Source organism: Oncorhynchus tshawytscha, unplaced genomic scaffold (genome assembly GCF_018296145.1).
Source record: "Oncorhynchus tshawytscha isolate Ot180627B unplaced genomic scaffold, Otsh_v2.0 Un_contig_684_pilon_pilon, whole genome shotgun sequence".
Classification (NCBI taxonomy): domain Eukaryota; kingdom Metazoa; phylum Chordata; class Actinopteri; order Salmoniformes; family Salmonidae; genus Oncorhynchus; species Oncorhynchus tshawytscha.
The window spans coordinates 77501-97354 of NW_024609003.1; the positions used below are offsets into that span (position 1 = coordinate 77501).

At 43.6% G+C, this 19854-nt stretch overlaps 1 pseudogene; it reads right to left on the reverse strand.

The window, feature by feature from the left end:
* Positions 1 to 7229, reverse strand: part of LOC112241591 — a 27928-nt pseudogene extending 20699 nt beyond the window's left edge.
* Positions 7230 to 19854: the final 12625 nt, after the last annotated feature.

Below are 19854 nucleotides of genomic sequence, written 5' to 3' on the forward strand. Positions count from 1 at the left end.
GCACGCACCCCTGCACCGTCTCGATCAGCGCCTGGGCTCTGGGGTCGCGTTGGAGCTCCTCGGTCAGGGTTCGGACTTCAGGGGTCAGCGAGGGGGAGTCGTCCTGGTTGGGTCTGAGGAGATGAGAGAGGCCGTGGTGACTGTGGGCCAGTCTGTAGTTTAGACTGTTGTTGCCTTGTCCTGAACCTTCCTCTCCTTTTCCCTCCTCCTCCTCCTCCTCTTCCTCGTCACTAGGAGCGCTGTCGCTCCAGCCGTCCATCACAGTATCCTGACACACTCCTTCCTCCCCTCCTCCTCCTCCTCTCCTCCTGCTCTCCGTTTCTCCTTTGCTCCAGTCCTCCAGGGTGATGGTAGCCCCAGGGGGCTGTGTACCTCCTGAATGCCCGCCCAAAGTGTCCCCAGCTGGGCTACCACTCCCAGGCGAGGTCCAGGATGTGGTGATTCGGGCCAGAGAGGCCAAGTGTTTACAGGCCCAGTTCCGCTCCGTCGCTGGAGCGCCCTCAACTGTCACGGACGCCGAATCACTTCCTGAGAAATCACAGCTATCCAACAGGCTGAGGGCCACGCCCAGGAAGTGGGTGGAGCTTCCCTGTGAGAATGAGCAGAAGCGGGCGTGGCAGGTTCCTGGCCCTCGGATCTGCAGCTGAGCTCCCTCGAAATTACAGTTGTCCAACTGGACATGACCTGACAACGTCTGGTGGAGGGAGAGGGGAGAGGGCAGGAGGATGTAGAGGGCAGGAGGTGGAGGGGGAGGAGGTAGAGGGTAGGGTAGGAGGAGGAGGGAGAGGGCAGGAGGTGGAGGGAGGAGGTAGAGGGTAGGAGGAGGAGGGAGGAGGTAGAGGTTAGGAGGGAGAGGGAGGAGGTAGAGGGTAGGAGGGAGGAGGTAGAGGGCAGGAGGATGTAGAGGGTAGGAGGGAGAGGGAGGAGGTAGAGGGTAGGAGGGAGAGGGAGAGGGTAGGAGGGTAGAGAGGTAGGAGGGTAGGAGGTAGAGGGAGGAGGGAGTAGAGGGCAGGAGGTGGAGGAAGGAGGTAGAGGGTAGGAGGGAGAGGGAGGAGGTAGAGGGTAGGAGGTGGAGGGCAGGAGGTGGAGGGAGGAGGTAGAGGGTAGGAGGGAGAGGGAGGAGGTAGAGGGTAGGAGGTAAAGGGCAGGAGGGAGTAGAGGGCAGGAGGTGGAGGAAGGAGGTAGAGGGTAGGAGGGAGAGGGAGGAGGTAGAGGGTAGGAGGTAGAGGGTAGGAGGTAGAGGGCAGGGAGGGGAGGGAGAGGAGGGCAGGAGGTGGAGGAAGGAGGTAGAGGGTAGGAGGGAGAGGGAGGAGGTAGAGGGTAGGAGGTGGAGGGCAGGAGGGCAGGAGGTGGAGGGAGGAGGTAGAGGGTAGGAGGGAGAGGGAGGAGGTAGAGGGCAGGAGGAGGTAGAGGGCAGGAGGGAGAGCGAGGAGGTAGAGGGCAGGAGGAGGAGGGAGGAGGTAGAGGTTAGGGAGGAGGGAGAGGGAAGGTAGAGAGGAGGGAGAGGCACTGTCACATGTACTGTTGTAAAAAGTGTTTTCTAAATGTGATCTGATTGGACGTACCTTGTATACAACAGTGGAGAACCATGCAGGCATGAAGACCAGGTTGGACAGCCTGGCTGTGGGACACTGCTGCTCCAGACTGACCAGGAGAGCCACGTCCCCCAGCCTCCCTAACCCCACCACCTCCACAGGCACCTGGCAGGGTCAAAGGTCAATATTTTCATTTATCAAATTGCAGATCTTATTACAATACATGATACTAAAAAACTAACAGATATTAACAGATATTAACAGATACTAACAGATATTAACAGATACTAACAGATACTAACAGATATTAACAGATATTAACAGATATTAACAGATATTAACAGATATTAACAGATAGTAACAGATATTAACAGATATTAACAGATATTAACAGATACTAACAGATATTAACAGATACTAACAGATATTAACAGATACTAACAGATATTAACAGATACTAACAGATATTAACAGATACTAACAGATATTAACAGATAGTAACAGATATTAACAGATACTAACAGATATTAACAGATACTAACAGATATTAACAGATAGTAACAGATACTAACAGATATTAACAGATAGTAACATATACTAACAGATATTAACAGATATATTAACAGATACTAACAGATATTAACAGATAGTAACATATACTAACAGATATTAACAGATATATTAACAGATACTAACAGATACTAACAGATATTAACAGATACTAACAGATATTAACAGATATATTAACAGATAGTAACATATACTAACAGATACTAACAGATATTAACAGATAGTAACAGATATTAACAGATATTAACAGATAGTAACAGATACTAACAGATATTAACAGATACTAACAGATATTAACAGATATATTAACAGATAGTAACATATACTAACAGATATTAACAGATACTAACAGATATTAACAGATATTAACAGATATTAACATATATTAACAGATACTAACATATATTAACAGATACTAACAGATATTAACAGATACTAACAGATATTAACAGATACTAACAGATATTAACAGATACTAACAGATATTAACAGATACTAACAGATACTAACAGACACTAACAGATACTAACAGATATTAACAGATATTGACAGATACTAACAGATATTAACAGATACTAACAGATATTAAGATACTAATATATTAACAGATACTAACAGATACTAACAGATATTAACAGATACTAACAGATATTAACAGATATTAACAGATATAACAGATATTAACAGATACTAACAGATATTAACAGATACTAACAGATATTAAGATACATATATTAACAGATATTAACAGATATTAACAGATATACTAACAGATACTAACAGATATTAACAGATATTAACAGATATATTAACAGATACTAACAGATATTAACAGATACTAACAGATACTAATATATTAACAGATATATTAACAGATACTAACAGATACTAACAGATACTAACAGATATTAACATATTAACAGATATTAACAGATACTAACAGATACTAACAGATACTAACAGATACTAACAGATACTAACAGATACTAACAGATATTAACAGATACTAACAGATACTAACAGATACTAACATATAGATATTAACAGATATTAACAGATACTAACAGATACTAACAGATACTAACAGATACTAACAGATACTAACAGATATTAACAGATACTAACAGATATTAACAGATACTAACAGATACTAACAGATACTAATATATTAACAGATACTAACAGATACTAACAGATACTAACAGATATTAACAGATAGATACTAACAGATACTAATAGATACTAACAGATACTATTAACAGATACTAACAGATACTAACAGATACTAATAGATACTAACAGATACTAACAGATACTAACAGGCATTAACAGATACTAACAGATACTAACAGCATTAACAGATACTAACATATTAACAGATACTAATACTAACAGATACTAACAGATACTAACAGATACTAACAGGCATTAACAGATACTAACAGATACTAACAGGCATTAAGATACTAATATATTAACAGATACTAACAGATACTAACAGATACTAATATATTAACATATTAACAGATACTAACAGATATATGAACAGATATTAAGATACTAACAGTATTAACATATAACAGATATTAACATATATTAACAGATACTAACAGATATAACAGATACTAAGATATTAACAGATATTAACAGATATTAACAGATAACAGATACTAACAGATATTAACAGATATTAACAGATACTAACAGATACTAACAGATACTAACAGATATTAAGAAATATTAACAGATACTAACAGATATTAACAGATATTAAAGATACTAATGTATTAACATATTAACAGATATTAACATATATTAACAGATACTAACAGGCATTAACAGATATTAACAGATAATAACAGGCATTAAGATACTAATATATTAACAGATACTAACATATACTAACAGATATTAAGGCAGATACTAATATATTAACAGATACTAACAGATACTAACAGATACTAACAGGCATTAACAGATATTACAGATACTAATGTATTAACATATTAACAGATATTAACATATACTAACAGATACTAACAGATATTAACAGATATTAACAGACACTAACAGACATTAAGATACTAATAATATATTAACAGATACTAACAGATATACTAACAGATATTAAGTACTAATATATTAACAGATACTAATATACTAACAGATACTAACAGATACTAACAGATACTAACAGGCAGTACTAATATATTAACAGATACTAACAGATATATTAACAGATTAACAGATACTAACAGATACTAACAGGCATTAAGGTACTAATATATTAACAGATACTAACAGATACTAACAGGCATTAACAGTACTAATATATTAACAGATACTAACAGATACTAACAGGCATTAAGGTATAATATATTAACATAGTAACAGATATAACTAACAGATATTAAGATACTAAGATATTAACAGATATTAACAGATACTAACAGATATTAACAGATATTAACAGATACTAACAGATACTAACAGATACTAACAGATATTAACAGATATTAACAGACACATTAAGGTACAGATATAACAGATACTAACAGATACTAACAGATACTAACAGATACTAACAGATATTAACAGATATTAACAGATATTAACAGATATTAACAGATATTAACAGATACTAACAGATAACAGATATTAACAGATATTAACAGATACTAACAGATATTAACAGATACTAACAGGTACTAACAGGCATTAACAGATATTAACAAACACTAACAGATACTAACAGATATTAACAGATACTAACAGATATGAACAGATACTAATAGATATTGACAGATACTAACAGATATTAACAGATATTAACAGATATTAACAGATACTAACAGATATTGACAGATACTAACAGATATTAACAGATATTAACAGATACTAACAGATACTAACAGGCATTAAGGTCAGCCAATCAGTAAGTCACCTTTAACTAGACATTATGTCATCAAGACAACAGCAGCCAATCAGTAAGTCACCTTTAACTAGACATTGCATCATCAAGACAACAGCAGCCAATCAGTTAAGTCACCTTCAGCACCAACTCTGCCTGCTCCTCATACACTCCCGGGTGCAGTACCACCTGGTCGTACGACCCAGCGACCCCCAACGCCCCCCCCTCAGCGTCTCCAGCTCCAGCCCCGACCCCACCTGCCACACCCTCCTCTCCTTCCTCCGGCGGAACAGGTGAAGGCAGGCGGAGGGCTGGAGCTCAGGGTGGGCGTGACGGGACCAGGTACGATTGGCGATGGCGTGCTGCCTCAGGGCTTCTCTCCAGGATGAGGGCTCCAGGTGGGGCTGGCTGGGGGGGGACACAGACACACGGGGGTTAGAGAATGTCAACGAGGACCTTTTGTAGTTCGGAGAACGTCCATCTCCACTTCAGTACCTGGGCCAGTTGGGGTGTCGAGGACACTCGGGCAGGCCCAGGCAGAGCTGTCTCCAACGGGTGTTATCCAGGGAGAGGATCAGCTCTCTCCAGGCCCTGCACACCAGGCTGCAACGGCCCAGCTCTGGGAGGGGGAGGTAGGCCAGGACCACACGCCACATCTCCACTGGGAGGTTGACACCTCTACCTCTGCTGCTGCTACTGCTTCCCCTGCTGCCCAGTGACATGGCTCTGATAGGGAGGGTGGGCACCTGGGGACAGGAGACACACAGACAGACTGGGTTAGTTTAGACTAGGCCTATAGACGCACAGACAGACTGGGTTAGTTTAGACTAGGCCGATAGATAGATAGATAGACAGACAGACAGACAGACAGACAGACAGACAGACAGACAGACAGACAGACAGACAGACAGACAGACAGACAGACAGACAGACAGACAGACAGACAGACAGACAGACAGACAGACAGACAAGGTTCAGTTTAGACTAGGCAGACAGACAGACAGACTAGGTTCAGACTTGGCCTACAGACAGACAGACAGACAGACAGACAGACAGACAGACAGACAGACAGACAGACAGACAGACAGACAGACAGACAGACAGACAGACAGACAGACAGACAGACAGACAGACAGACAGACAGACAGACAGACAGACAGACAGAGAGAGAGAGAGAGTCGTTGTGATGGTGACTTCCACTGCCTATATCATGAATGATGACTGTCTTGTATGTACATAGTTTAGACTCTACAGACATAGGCTGTCAGCTCATTCTCCTGGGGCAATGACTGGCCCAGGAGATGTTATAATCTCCACCCGGCACAGCCAGAAGAGGACTGGCCCACCCCTCATAGCCTGGTTCCTCTCTAGGTTTCTTCCTAGGTTCTGCCCTTACTAGGGAGTTTTTCCTAGCCACCGTGCTTCTACACCTGCATTGCTTGCTGTTTGGGGGTTTTAGGCTGGGTTTCTGTACAGCACTTTGAGATATCAGCTGATGTATGAAGGGCTTTATAAATACATTTGATTTGATTGGGCCAGATTACATTGTGGAACAGGCCAGCTAACATCTAACTAAAGGCTAGAGTGAGGAAGATGTTACAGTGTCTTGTCTGTCACTGAGTCATCATCATCATCATCATCAAGGGAATTTGTACCAACTAGCAACACACATCGACGGGGTGGCAACTGGCAACAACATTGGATCGTCGAGGGCGCAACTTTGTTTCAACAACGTTCTAAGAACGTTAGAACGTAAAAAATTAATTCTTGGCTCGCTATATATTTTGTCGTAAAATAATAGCAACAATTTATCTTCACATCTGCTTTTAGTGGACGTACCTGGTGAGATAAAGTTAGCTAGCGACCCGAATACTCACTAACGTTATTACGTCGGATTTACTACATTGTACACTAGGCTATATTTGACATCTTACCCGTGTTAAAGTCCCTTGGATGAAGAATAGCACATCCCAGCGTGGTTTTTAACTAGGTATATAGCTGTAATAGCCATGCTTCTTGCGATATATCGGAACAACGCCTGGTTCGGGATCAAGAATAGAAACACTGACAGGAATCAGACATTTTCCCACACTTTACGGCAAGGCAAGCCATGGAAACCAACCAGGGACGCCCTTACACTGGGCGGGAGGGAGCGAGGGTGGGCGAGATAAGAGAGAGAGATGAGAGAGAAGAGGAGAGAGAAGAGGATAGAGAATAGGAGAGAGAGGAGGGACAAGAGGAGAGAGAAAAGGAGAGAGAAGAGTGGAGAAGAGAGGAGAGAGAGGAGGCTGAAGACGGAGAGAACCTGAGAGGGAAGGGGAGGGATGAGGAGAGAGAGGCAATACGTTTTTGCTCAAGTGATACACACACAAAACACACACTTAAATACTCACACACACACACACACACACACACACACACACTAGTGATGCGCATGTTGAATCATAACCCGCAGTCCAAACCGCGGAGAAGGCGGGATAATTACATTTTGTTTGGTTGAAGGGCGGGTGTGTGGCGAGCGGTCGGGCGGTAAATGAAGATCAAATTTATATCGATCTTTAGGCTACATTGACGTTTTTTCATTTCATTATGTTAGGCTATTTGGCATTAGTGCGTAAGCCTTAACTTCAAAGTGCCTAACTGTATGCGCGTCAAGCTAAGCCAAATGATTTTGGGACAGGTCAGAAAAGTATAAATCGATCCACGGAGGCAAAAATGTACTACGCGAATTACATGGGAGCCAGGAGGGGGGGGGCTCCGCTCCGCTCCCCATTAGCCCCCCTTAAATAATGCTAATGTAACCATTCTTATAAGTTTAGAATGTAGTGGTAAATATGTTTTAAAGTGATAAAATATTAAAAGTAAAACTTCCAAATGAAACGATCCAACCCCCCCACACATCTGCGTTATGGTTTAAACCATGTATTATGACGTACCTGCACTGTCCACTCAATAGTGCAACATTTCGGTCTCAGCTGAGCGCCTTCAAAACGCATAGATTTTCCTTTCCACTTCCGCATTTTCGCCATTTGTTTGTCATGCGCCCTTGATTAAAACAAAAAGAAGCCTTTATTCCAATACGTTCTATTTATTCATTGTTTGATTTTGTCAGTCAGCTGTTTAGAGGCTCATTGGTTTGTTTTCCAGGGGCATTGTGGGTATTGGTGTTCACCGTACCATTCATAGCCAGAAGTACCAGACCATTTATTTAACTTTTATTTTTTATTTTCTGGATCAACTGATGATGGTCGACAATATCACTAGACACCTAGCCTACAGCTAAACACCTAGCCTACAGCTAGACACCAATATCACTAGACAACTAGCCTACAGCTAGACACCAATATCACTAGACACCAATATCACTAGACAACTAGCCTACAGCTAGACACCAATATCACTAGACAGCTAGACACCAATATCAATAGACACCTAGCCTACAGCTAGACACCAATATCACTAGACAACTAGACACCAATATCAATAGACACCAAAATCACTAGACACCAATATCACTAGACAACTAGCCTACAGCTAGACACCAATATCACTAGACAACTAGACACAATATCAATAGACACCAAAATCACTAGACACCAATATCACTAGACAACTAGCCTACAGCTAGACACCAATATCACTAGACACCTAGCCTATAGCTAGACACCAATATCACTAGACAACTAGCCTATAGCTAGACACCAATATCACTAGACAACTAGCCTACAGCTAGACACCAATATCACTAGACAACTAGCCTACAGCTAGACACCTAGCCTACAGCTAGACACCAATATCACTAGACAACTAGACACCAATATCACTAGACACCAATATCACTAGACAGCTAGACACCAATAGACACTAGCCTACAGCTAGACACCAATATCACTAGACAACTAGACACCAATATCAATAGACACCAAAATCACTAGACACCAATATCACTAGACAACTAGCCTACAGCTAGACACCAATATCACTAGACAACTAGCCTACAGCTAGACACCAATATCACTAGACAACTAGACACCAATATCAATAGACACCAAAATCACTAGACACCAATATCACTAGACAACTAACCTACAGCTAGACACCAATATCACTAGACAACTAACCTCACAGACACCTAGCCTACAGCTAGACACCTAGCCTACAGCTACAGCCAGACACCAATATCACTAGACACTAGCCTACAGCTAGACACCAATATCACTAGACACAAATCACTAGACCTAGCCTACAGCTAGACACCAATATCACTAGACAACTAGACACCAATATCAATAGACACCAAAATCACTAGACACCAATATCACTAGACAACTAGCCTACAGCTAGACACCAATATCACTAGACAACTAGCCTACAGCTAGACACCAATATCACGAGACAACTAGCCTACAGCTAGACACCAATATCACTAGACAACTAGACACCAATATCACTAGACAACTAGCCTACAGCTAGACACCAATATCACTAGACAACTAGCCTACAGCTAGACACCAATATCACTAGACAACTAGACACCAATATCAATAGACACCAAAATCACTAGACACCAATATCACTAGAAAACTAGACACCAATATCACTAGACAACTAGACACCAATATCACTAGACAGCTAGACACCAATATCACTAGCCTACAGCTAGACACCAATATCACTAGACAACTAGACACCAATATCAATAGACACCAAAATCACTAGACACCAATATCACTAGACAACTAGCCTACAGCTAGACACCAATATCACTAGACAACTAACCTACAGCTAGACACCAATATCACTAGACAACTAGCCTACAGCTAGACACCAATATCACTAGACAACTAGACACCAATATCACTAGACAACTAGACACCAATATCACTAGACAACTAGACACCAATATCACTAGAGCCACAGCTAGACACCAATATCACTAGACAACTAACCTACAGCTAGACACCAATATCACTAGACAACTAACCTACTGCTAGACACCAATATCACTAGACAACTAGCCTACAGCAGCACCAATATCACTAGACACCAATATCACTAGACAGCTAGACACCAATATCACTAGACACCTAGCCTACAGCTAGACACCAATATCACTAGAGCCTACAGCTAGACACCAACATCACTAGACAACTAGCCTACAGCTAGACACCAACATCACTAGACAACTAGCCTACACTAGACACCAATATCACTAGACAACTAGCCTACAGCTAGACACCAATATCACTAGACAGCTAGACACCAATATCACTAGACACCAATATCACAGACAACTAGCCTACAGCTAGACACCAATATCACTAGACAACTAGACACCAATATCACTAGACAACTATCAATAGACAACAATCATCACTAGACACCAAAATCACTAGACACCAATATCACTAGACAACTAGCCTACAGCTAGACACCAATATCACTAGACAACTAGCCTATCAGCTAGACACCAATATCACTAGACAACTAACCTACAGCCTAGACACACCTAGCCTACAGCTAGACACCAATATCACTAGACAACTAACCTACAGCTAGACACCAATATCACTAGACAACTAGCCTACAGCTAGACACCAATATCACTAGACAACTAGCCTACAGCTAGACACCAATATCACTAGACAACTAGCCTACAGCTAGACACCAATATCACTAGACAACTAGCCTACAGCTAGACACCAATATCACTAGACAACTAGCCTACAGCTAGACACCAATATCACTAGACAACTAGCCTACAGCTAGACACCAATATCACTAGACAACTAGACACCAATATCACTAGACAACTAGACACCAATATCACTAGACAACTAGACACCAATATCACTAGACAGCTAGACACCAATATCACTAGACAACTAGCCTACAGCTAGACACCAATATCACTAGACAACTAGCCTACAGCTAGACACCAATATCACTAGACAACTAGACACCAATATCAATAGACACCAAAATCACTAGACACCAATATCACTAGACATCTAGACACCAATATCACTAGACAACTAGCCACTAGACACCAATATCACTAGACAACTAGCCTACAGCTAGACACCAATATCACTAGACATCACTAGACACCAAATATCACTAGACAACTAGACACCAATATCACTAGACAACTAGACACCTATCAGACACCAATATCACTAGACAACTAGCCTACAGCTAGACACCAATATCACTAGACAACTAACCTACAGCTAGACACCAATATCACTAGACAACTAACCTACTGCTAGACACCAATATCACTAGACAACTAGCCTACAGCTAGGCACCAATATCACTAGACACCAATATCACTAGACACTAGACAGCTAGACACCAATCATCACTAGACACACACTAGCCTACAGCTAGACACCAATATCACTAGACAACTAGCCTACAGCTAGACACCAATATCACTAGACAACTAGCCTACAGCTAGACACCAATATCACTAGACAACTAGCCTACACTAGACACCAATATCACTAGACAACTAGCCTAGACACCAATATCACTAGACACAGCTAGACACCAATATCACTAGCCTACAGCTAGACACCAATATCACTAGCCTAGACAGCAATATCACTAGACACCAATAGACACAATATCACTAGACAACTAGACACCAATATCACTAGACACCAATATCACTAGACAACTAGCCTACAGCTAGACACCAATATCACCAATAGCCTACAGCTAGACACCAAACTAGCCTACAGCTAGACACCAATATCACTAGACAACTACAGCTAGACACCAATATCACTAGACAACTACCTATCACTAGACAATATCACTAACAACTAACCTACAGCTAGACACCAATATCACTAGACAACTAGCCAACAGCTAGACACCAATATCACTAGACAACTAGCCTACAGCTAGACACCAATATCACTAGACAACTAGCCTACAGCTAGACACCAATATCACTAGACAACAACCTACAGCTAGACACCAATATCACTAGACACCTAGCCTACAGCTAGACACCAATATCACTAGACAACTAGCCTACAGCTAGACACCAATATCACTAGACAACTAGACACCAATATCACTAGACAACTAGACACCAATATCACTAGACAACTAGACACCAATATCACTAGACAGCTAGACACCAATATCACACCAATATCACTAGACAACTAGCCTACAGCTAGACACCAATATCACTAGACAACTAGCCTACAGCTAGACACCAATATCACTAGACACTAGACACCAATATCAATAGACACCAAATCACTAGACACTAGACACCAATATCACTAGACACTAGACACCAATATCACTAGACAACTAGCCTACAGCTAGACACCAATATCACTAGACAACTAGCCTACAGCTAGACACCAATATCACTAGACACCTAATGACAAATGACAAATGCTTTTCATAGCCGAGCATTCAGAGGTCGAGCCCGAGGGGGTGGGGGGCGCAAGACCAGACAGGAAGAGCACATCAGTGACTCAACCCATTCAAGTCGAGTTTTAGTGGGAAAAAGCCTGGTACGATGTAACACACCCCTCCTAGGGACCGCATGAAAGAGAATCCCAGTGGAGAGAGAGAAGGGAACCGGCCATGCAGAGACAGCAAGGACGTTTCGTCCCTCCAGTGTCCTTCTGTTCACCTTCACATCCCTGGGCCAGACTACACTCAATCATAGGACCCACTGAAGAGATGAGTCTTCAATAAAGACTTCAAGGTCGAGACCGAGTCTGCGTCTCTCACATGAATAGGCAAACCATTCCATAAGAATGGAGCTCTATAGGAGAAAGCCCTGCCTCCAGCTGTTTGCTTAGAAATTCTAGGGACAATTAGGAGGCCTGCGTCTTGTGACCAGAACCAAATCAGAGAGATAGGTAGGAGCAAGCCCATGTAATGCTTTGTAGGTTAGAAGTAAAACCTTGAAATCAACTCTAGCCTTGACAGGAAGCCAGTGTAGAGAGGCTAGCGCTGGAGTAATGTGATCAAATCTTTTGGTTCTAGTCAGGATTCTAGCAGCCGTATTTAGCACTAACTGAAGTTTATTTAGTGCTTTATCCGAGTAGCCGGAAAGTAGAGCATTGCAGTAGTCTAACCTAGAAGTGACAAAAGCATGGATACATTTTTCTGCGTCATTGTCGGACAGAACTTTTCAGATTTTTGCAATGTTACAAAGATGGACAAAGCTGCATATTCTCTATATGTTCGTCAAAAGAGAGATCAGGGTCCAGAGTAACGCAGAGGACAAACCATCCACACCAGACAAACTGATATCTTTCCGACAGATAAGATCTAAACCAGGCCAGAACTTGTCCGTGTAGACTCAAATCAAATCAAATCAAATTTATTTATATAGCCCTTCGTACATCAGCTGATATCTCAAAGTGCTGTACAGAAACCCAGCCTAAAACCCCAAACAGCAAGCAATGCAGGTGTAGAAGCACGGTGGCTAGGAAAAACTCCCTAGAAAGGCCAAAACCTAGGAAGAAACCTAGAGAGGAACCAGGCTATGTGGGGTGGCCAGTCCTCTTCTGGCTGTGCCGGGTGGAGATTATAACAGAACATGGCCAAGATGTTCATAAATGACCAGCATGGTCGAATAATAATAAGGCAGAACAGTTGAAACTGGAGCAGCAGCACAGTCAGGTGGAAGTTGAAACTGGAGCAGCAGCATGGCCAGGTGGACTGGGGACAGCAAGGAGTCATCATGTCAGGTAGTCCTGGGGCATGGTCCTAGGGCTCAGGTCAGTTGAAACTGGAACAGCAGCATGGCCAGGTGGACTGGGGACAGCAAGGAGTCATCATGTCAGGTAGTCCTGGAGCTCAGGTCCTAGGGCTCAGGTCCTCCGAGAGAGAGAAAGAAAGAGAGAAGGAGAGAATTAGAGAACGCACACTTAGATTCACACAGGACACCGAATAGGACAGGAGAAGTACTCCAGATATAACAAACTGACCCCAGCCCCCCGACACATAAACTACTGCAGCATAAATACTGGAGGCTGAGACAGGAGGGGTCAGGAGACACTGTGGCCCCATCCGAGGTCACCCCCGGACAGGGCCAAACAGGAAGGATATAACCCCACCCACTTTGCCAAAGCACAGCCCCCACACCACTAGAGGGATATCTTCAACCACCAACTTACCATCCTGAGACAAGGCTGAGTATAGCCCACAAAGATCTCCGCCACGGCACAACCCAAGGGGGGGGAGCCAACCCAGACAGGATGACCACAACAGTGAATCAACCCACTCAGGTGACGCACCCCCTCCAGGGACGGCATGAGAGAGCCCCAGTAAGCCAGTGACCCAGCCCCTGTAATAGGGTTAGAGGCAGAGAATCCCAGTGGAAAGAGGGGAACCGGCCAGGCAGAGACAGCAAGGGCGGTTCGTTGCTCCAGAGCCTTTCCGTTCACCTTCACACTCCTGGGCCAGACTACACTCAATCATATGACCCACTGAAGTAAAGACTTAAAGGTTGAGACCGAGTTTGCGTCTCTGACATGGGTAGGCAGACCGTTCCATAAAAATGGAGCTCTATAGGAGAAAGCCCTGCCTCCAGCTGTTTGCTTAGAAATTCTAGGGACAATTAGGAGGCCTGCGTCTTGTGACCGTAGCGTACGTGTAGGTATGTACGGCAGGACCAAATCAGAGAGATAGGTAGGAGCAAGCCCATGTAATGCTTTGTAGGTTAGCAGTAAAACCTTGAAATCAGCCCTTGCTTTGACAGGAAGCCAGTGTAGAGAGGCTAGCACTGGAGTAATATGATCAAATTTTTTGGTTCTAGTCAGGATTCTAGCAGCCGTATTTAGCACTAACTGAAGTTTATTTAGTGCTTTATCCGGGTAGCCGGAAAATAGAGCATTGCAGTAGTCTAACCTAGAAGTGACAAAAGACCAATTTGGGTTTCCAATCTCTCCAAAAGACTGTGATCGATGGTATCAAAAGCAGCACTAAGGTCTAGGAGCACGAGGACCGATGCAGAGCCTCGGTCTGATGCCATTAAAATGTAATTTACCACCTTCACAAGTGCCGTCTCAGTGCTATGATGGGGTCTAAAACCAGACTGGAGCGTGTTGTATACATTATTTGTCTTCAGGAAGGCAGGGAGTTGCTGCGCAACAACTTTTTCCAAAAATGTTGAGAGGAATGGAAGATTCGATAAACCAAACTTGTTCCTTTTTAATTTTTTTCTGGGTCAAGGTTTGGCTTTTTCAAGAGAGGCTTTATTACTGCCACTTTTAGTGAGTTTGGTACACATCCGGTGGATAGAGAGTGTCACGCCTTGGTCTTAGTATTTTGTGTTTTCTTTGTTTATTTGGTCAGGCCAGGGTGTGACATGGGTTTATTTTGTGGTGTGTTTGTGTATGGGGGTTTTAGTAGGTTTTGGGATTGTGGCTTAGTGGGGTGTTCTAGCAAAGTCTATGGCTGTCGGTTCTCAATCAGAGGCAGGTGATTCTTGTTGTCTCTGATTGGGAACCATATTTAGGCAGCCATATTCTTTGAGTGTTTCGTGGGTGATTGTTCCTGTCTCTGTGTTTGTTGTCACCAGACAGGCTGTTTAGGTTTTCACGGTCCGCTTGTTGTTTTGTATTGTTCGTGGTTTCGTCTTCATTAAAGATGTATCGAACTAACCACGCTGCATTTTGGTCCGACTCTCATTCGACGGAAGAAAACCGTAACAGAGAGCCGTTTATTATGTTCAACATAGGAGGGCCAAGCACAGGAAGTAGCTCTTTCAGTAGTTTAGTTGGAATAGGATCCAGTAGGCAGCTTGAAGGTTTAGAGGCCATTACTATTTTCACAGAGATACAGGATTTAAAAAACTTGAGTGTCTCCCTTGATCCGAGGTCCTGGCAGTGTTGTGCAGACCCAGGACAACTGAGTTTTGATCCGAAGGTCCTGGCAGTGTTGTGCAGACCCAGGACAACTGAGTTTGGATCCGAAGGTCCTGGCAGTGTTTGCAGACCCAGGACAACTGAGTTTTGATCCGAAGGTCCTGGCAGTGTTGTGCAGACCCAGGACAACTGAGTTTTTGATGCAGACCCCGAAGGTCCTGGCAGTGTTGTGCAGACCCAGGACAACTGAGTTTTGCAGGTCCTGGCAGTGTTGTGCAGACCCAGGACAACTGAGTTTTGATCCGAGGTCCTGGCAGTGTTGTGCAGACCCAGGACCTGAGTTTTGATCCAGGTCCTGGCAGTGTTGTGCAGACCCAGGACAACTGAGTTTTGATCCAGGTCCTGGAGTGTTGTGCAGACCCAGGACAACTGAGTTTTGATCCGAAGGTCCTGGCAGTGTTGTGCAGACCCAGGACAACTGAGTTTTGATCCGAAGGTCCTGGCAGTGTTGTGCAGACCCAGGACAACTGAGTTTTGATCCGAAGGTCCTGGCAGTGTTGTGCAGACCCAGGACAACTGAGTTTTGATCCGAAGGTCCTGGCAGTGTTGTGCAGACCCAGGACAACTGAGTTTTGATCCGAGGTCCTGGCAGTGTTGTGCAGACCCAGGACAACTGAGTTTTGATCCGAGGTCCTGGCAGTGGTGCAGACCCAGGACCTGGCAGTGTTGTGCAGACCCAGGACAACTGAGTTTTGATGCAGACCCAGGACCGAAGGTCCTGGACAACTGAGTTTTGTGTCCTTGTGCAGACCCAGGACAACTGAGTTTTGATCCGAAGGTCCCTGGCAGGTGTTTTGTCCGAGTTCCTGGCAGTGTTGTGCAGACCCAGGACAACTGAGTTTTGATCCGAAGGTCCTGGCAGTGTTGTGCAGACCCAGGACAACTGAGTTTTGATCCGAGGTCCTGGCAGTGGTCCTGGTTTTGAGTGTCCTGGCAGTGTTGTGCAGACCCAGGACCAGGACAGGTCCTGGCTGTGCAGACCCAGGTTTTGATCCGAAGGTCCTGGCAGTGTTGTGCAGACCCAGGACAACTGAGTTTTGATCCGAAGGTCCTGGCAGTGTTGTGCAGACAGAACCAGGACAACTGCAGTTTTGCAGACCCAGGACAACTGAGTTTTGATCCGAAGGTCCTGCAGACCCAGGACAACTGTGTTTTGATCCGAAGGTCCTGGCAGTGTTGTGCAGACCCAGGACAACTGAGTTTTGATCCGAAGGTCCTGGCAGTGTTGTGCAGACCCAGGACAACTGTGTTTTGATCCGAAGGTCCTGGCAGTGTTGTGCAGACCCAGGACAACTGAGTTTTGATCCGAAGGTCCTGGCAGTGTTGTGCAGACCCAGGACAACTGAGTTTTGATCCGAAGGTCCTGGCAGTGTTGTGCAGACCCAGGACAACTGAGTTTTGATCCGAAGGTCCTGGCAGTGTTGTGCAGACCCAGGACAACTGAGTTTTGATCCGAAGGTCCTGGCAGTGTTGTGCAGACCCAGGACAAGTTTTGATCCAAGGTCCTGGCAGTGTTGTGCAGACCCAGGACAACTGAGTTTTGATCCGAAGGTCCTGGCAGTGTTGTGCAGACCCAGGACAACTGAGTTTTGATCCGAAGGTCCTGGCAGTGTTGTGCAGACCCAGGACAACTGAGTTTTGATCCGAAGGTCCTGGCAGTGTTGTGCAGACCCAGGACAACTGTGTTTTGATCCGAAGGTCCTGGCAGTGTTGTGCAGACCCAGGACAACTGAGTTTTGGAGAAATACACAGATTCAAAGAGCCATCATTTGCTTTCCAATGATCATGATCTTTTCGTCCAAGAAGTTCATGAATTCATCTGTGTGAAGGTCATGAAGAACAAATTGGTCTTGTTTGTTGTCCTAGGCTACCTGGCTAAAATGCTAATTGCTCGCTAGCCTAATTTCCATTCATGGACAACGTTATCTAGTTAACATTAGCCTTCTACATTTAGCTACATATTTAAACTTATATCCTCTCAGGCCAGAGGCACAACAATGTATGAATTAATGGTTGGATCAGAATCAAAGTTATAATCATTTGCCAGTATGGAGAATGAAGTAAAACCACAAGTCCAAATCCCTATCTCCATCCATGGCTAATTTAGGAAAGGACCTATTTTAGCTAGTTAGCTAGCTAGTTTGTCACCAGAAGACAACAACACAAATATTTTCTGTCAATGACATATGTTCTAGATGTGATTGGAGTGCAGCCAAATCCAAGATGACATTTTTTTTTTTTTTGGTGCGCCAGGACCATTCACAGTTGAGCTCAACGTTGATTGGCTATTATTAAAAAAATATATATATATATCAACGGAGGCTAAATGCTGGCTGGCTTCAATGCTACAGGGCGGCAACAATGTCATACTCTTTTGGACCACACAGCATCAGATACACGGTCTACACATAGAGAGACAGAGGGGAGCTGTTTAAGCTCACTCTGATTCTTTCTTCGGTGAGATACATTCAGCTTCTTGCATATTGAAGGAAAATTCAGAAACGCAGAGACACTAAAGATACATTATTTTTAAATATTTTTTTTGGGGGGGGGGAAGCCTGGCTTCCCTTGGTATGAATACACACCACTGACACACACACACACTTTTTTCTCTTCAATTCCTCCTTCTCTCCTAACCTCTCTCTCTCTCTGTCTCTCTCTGCCTCTCTCTCTTTCTGTTCCCTCTACTCTCTACTCTCTATCTGTCTCTCTCTCTCTCTGTCTTTCTCTCTCTCTCTCTCTCTCTGTCTCTGTCTCTCTCTCTGTCTCTCTCTCTCCTAACCTTAACCTCTCTCTCTCTCTCTCTCTCTCCTAACCTCTCTCTCTTTCCTAATCGCTCTCTCTCTCTCTATCGCTCTCTCTCTGTTCCCTCTACACTCTCTCTCTGTCTCTCTCTCTCTCTCTCCTAACCTTAACTCTCTCTCTCTCCTAACCTCTCTCTCTTTCCTAATCTCTCTCTCTCTCTCTCTCTCTATCGCTCTCTGTTCCCTCTTCCTCTCTTTCTCTCTCTCTCTCTCTCTCTCTCTCTCTCTCTCTCTCTCTCTCTCTCCTAACCTTAACCTCTCTCTCTCCGAACCTTAACCTCTCTCTCCTAATCGCTCTCTCTCTCTTTCTCTCCTAACCTCCTTTCTCTCTCTCCTACTCTCCTAATCCCGCTCTCTCTCTCTCTCCTAACCTCTCTCCTACTCTCCTAACCTCTCTCTCTCTCTCTCCTAACCTCTCTCCTCTCTCCTACTCCTAATCCCTCTCTCTCTCTCTCCTAACCTCTCTCCTACTCTCCTAACCTCTCTCTCTCTCTCTCTCTCTCTCCTAACCTCATCCCCTTGCTCTCTCAATCCCTCTCTCTTTCTGTTTCTCTCTCTGTCTTTTATTTATTCACGAGACAGTTGAATGGCAGAGTGGATGAAGGAGATATGAGAACACATTAACATAGACACCTGCCTCTCACATCCATTCAAGTGCAGGCAAACACACACGGAACACACACACACACACACACACAGACATGCACACCACCTAGTATGTGAGTGGTGACTGGCCAAATCACAGACATATTCACCACAGAGCTACAATACGATTCTGTTTCTGTTATCTTCAACAGTGTAGTGAAAACCTTTCTCACTGTGGTCCTCTGTAAGCTCAGCTGGTAGAGCATAGAGCTCGCAACTCCAGGATAGTGGGTTTGATTCCCGGGACCACCCGTATGTATGAACACATGACTGTAAATTGTGCTAGAAATTAAAAATCCTACAATGTGATTTTCTGGATTTTTTTCTTTTAATTTTGTACCTATGATGAAAATTACAGGCCTCTCCCATCTTTTTAAGTGGGAGAACTTGCACAATTGGTGGCAGACTAAATACTTTTTTGCCCCACTGTATATTCTTATTATATTGATAGTGTTGCCTGTAACATTGTA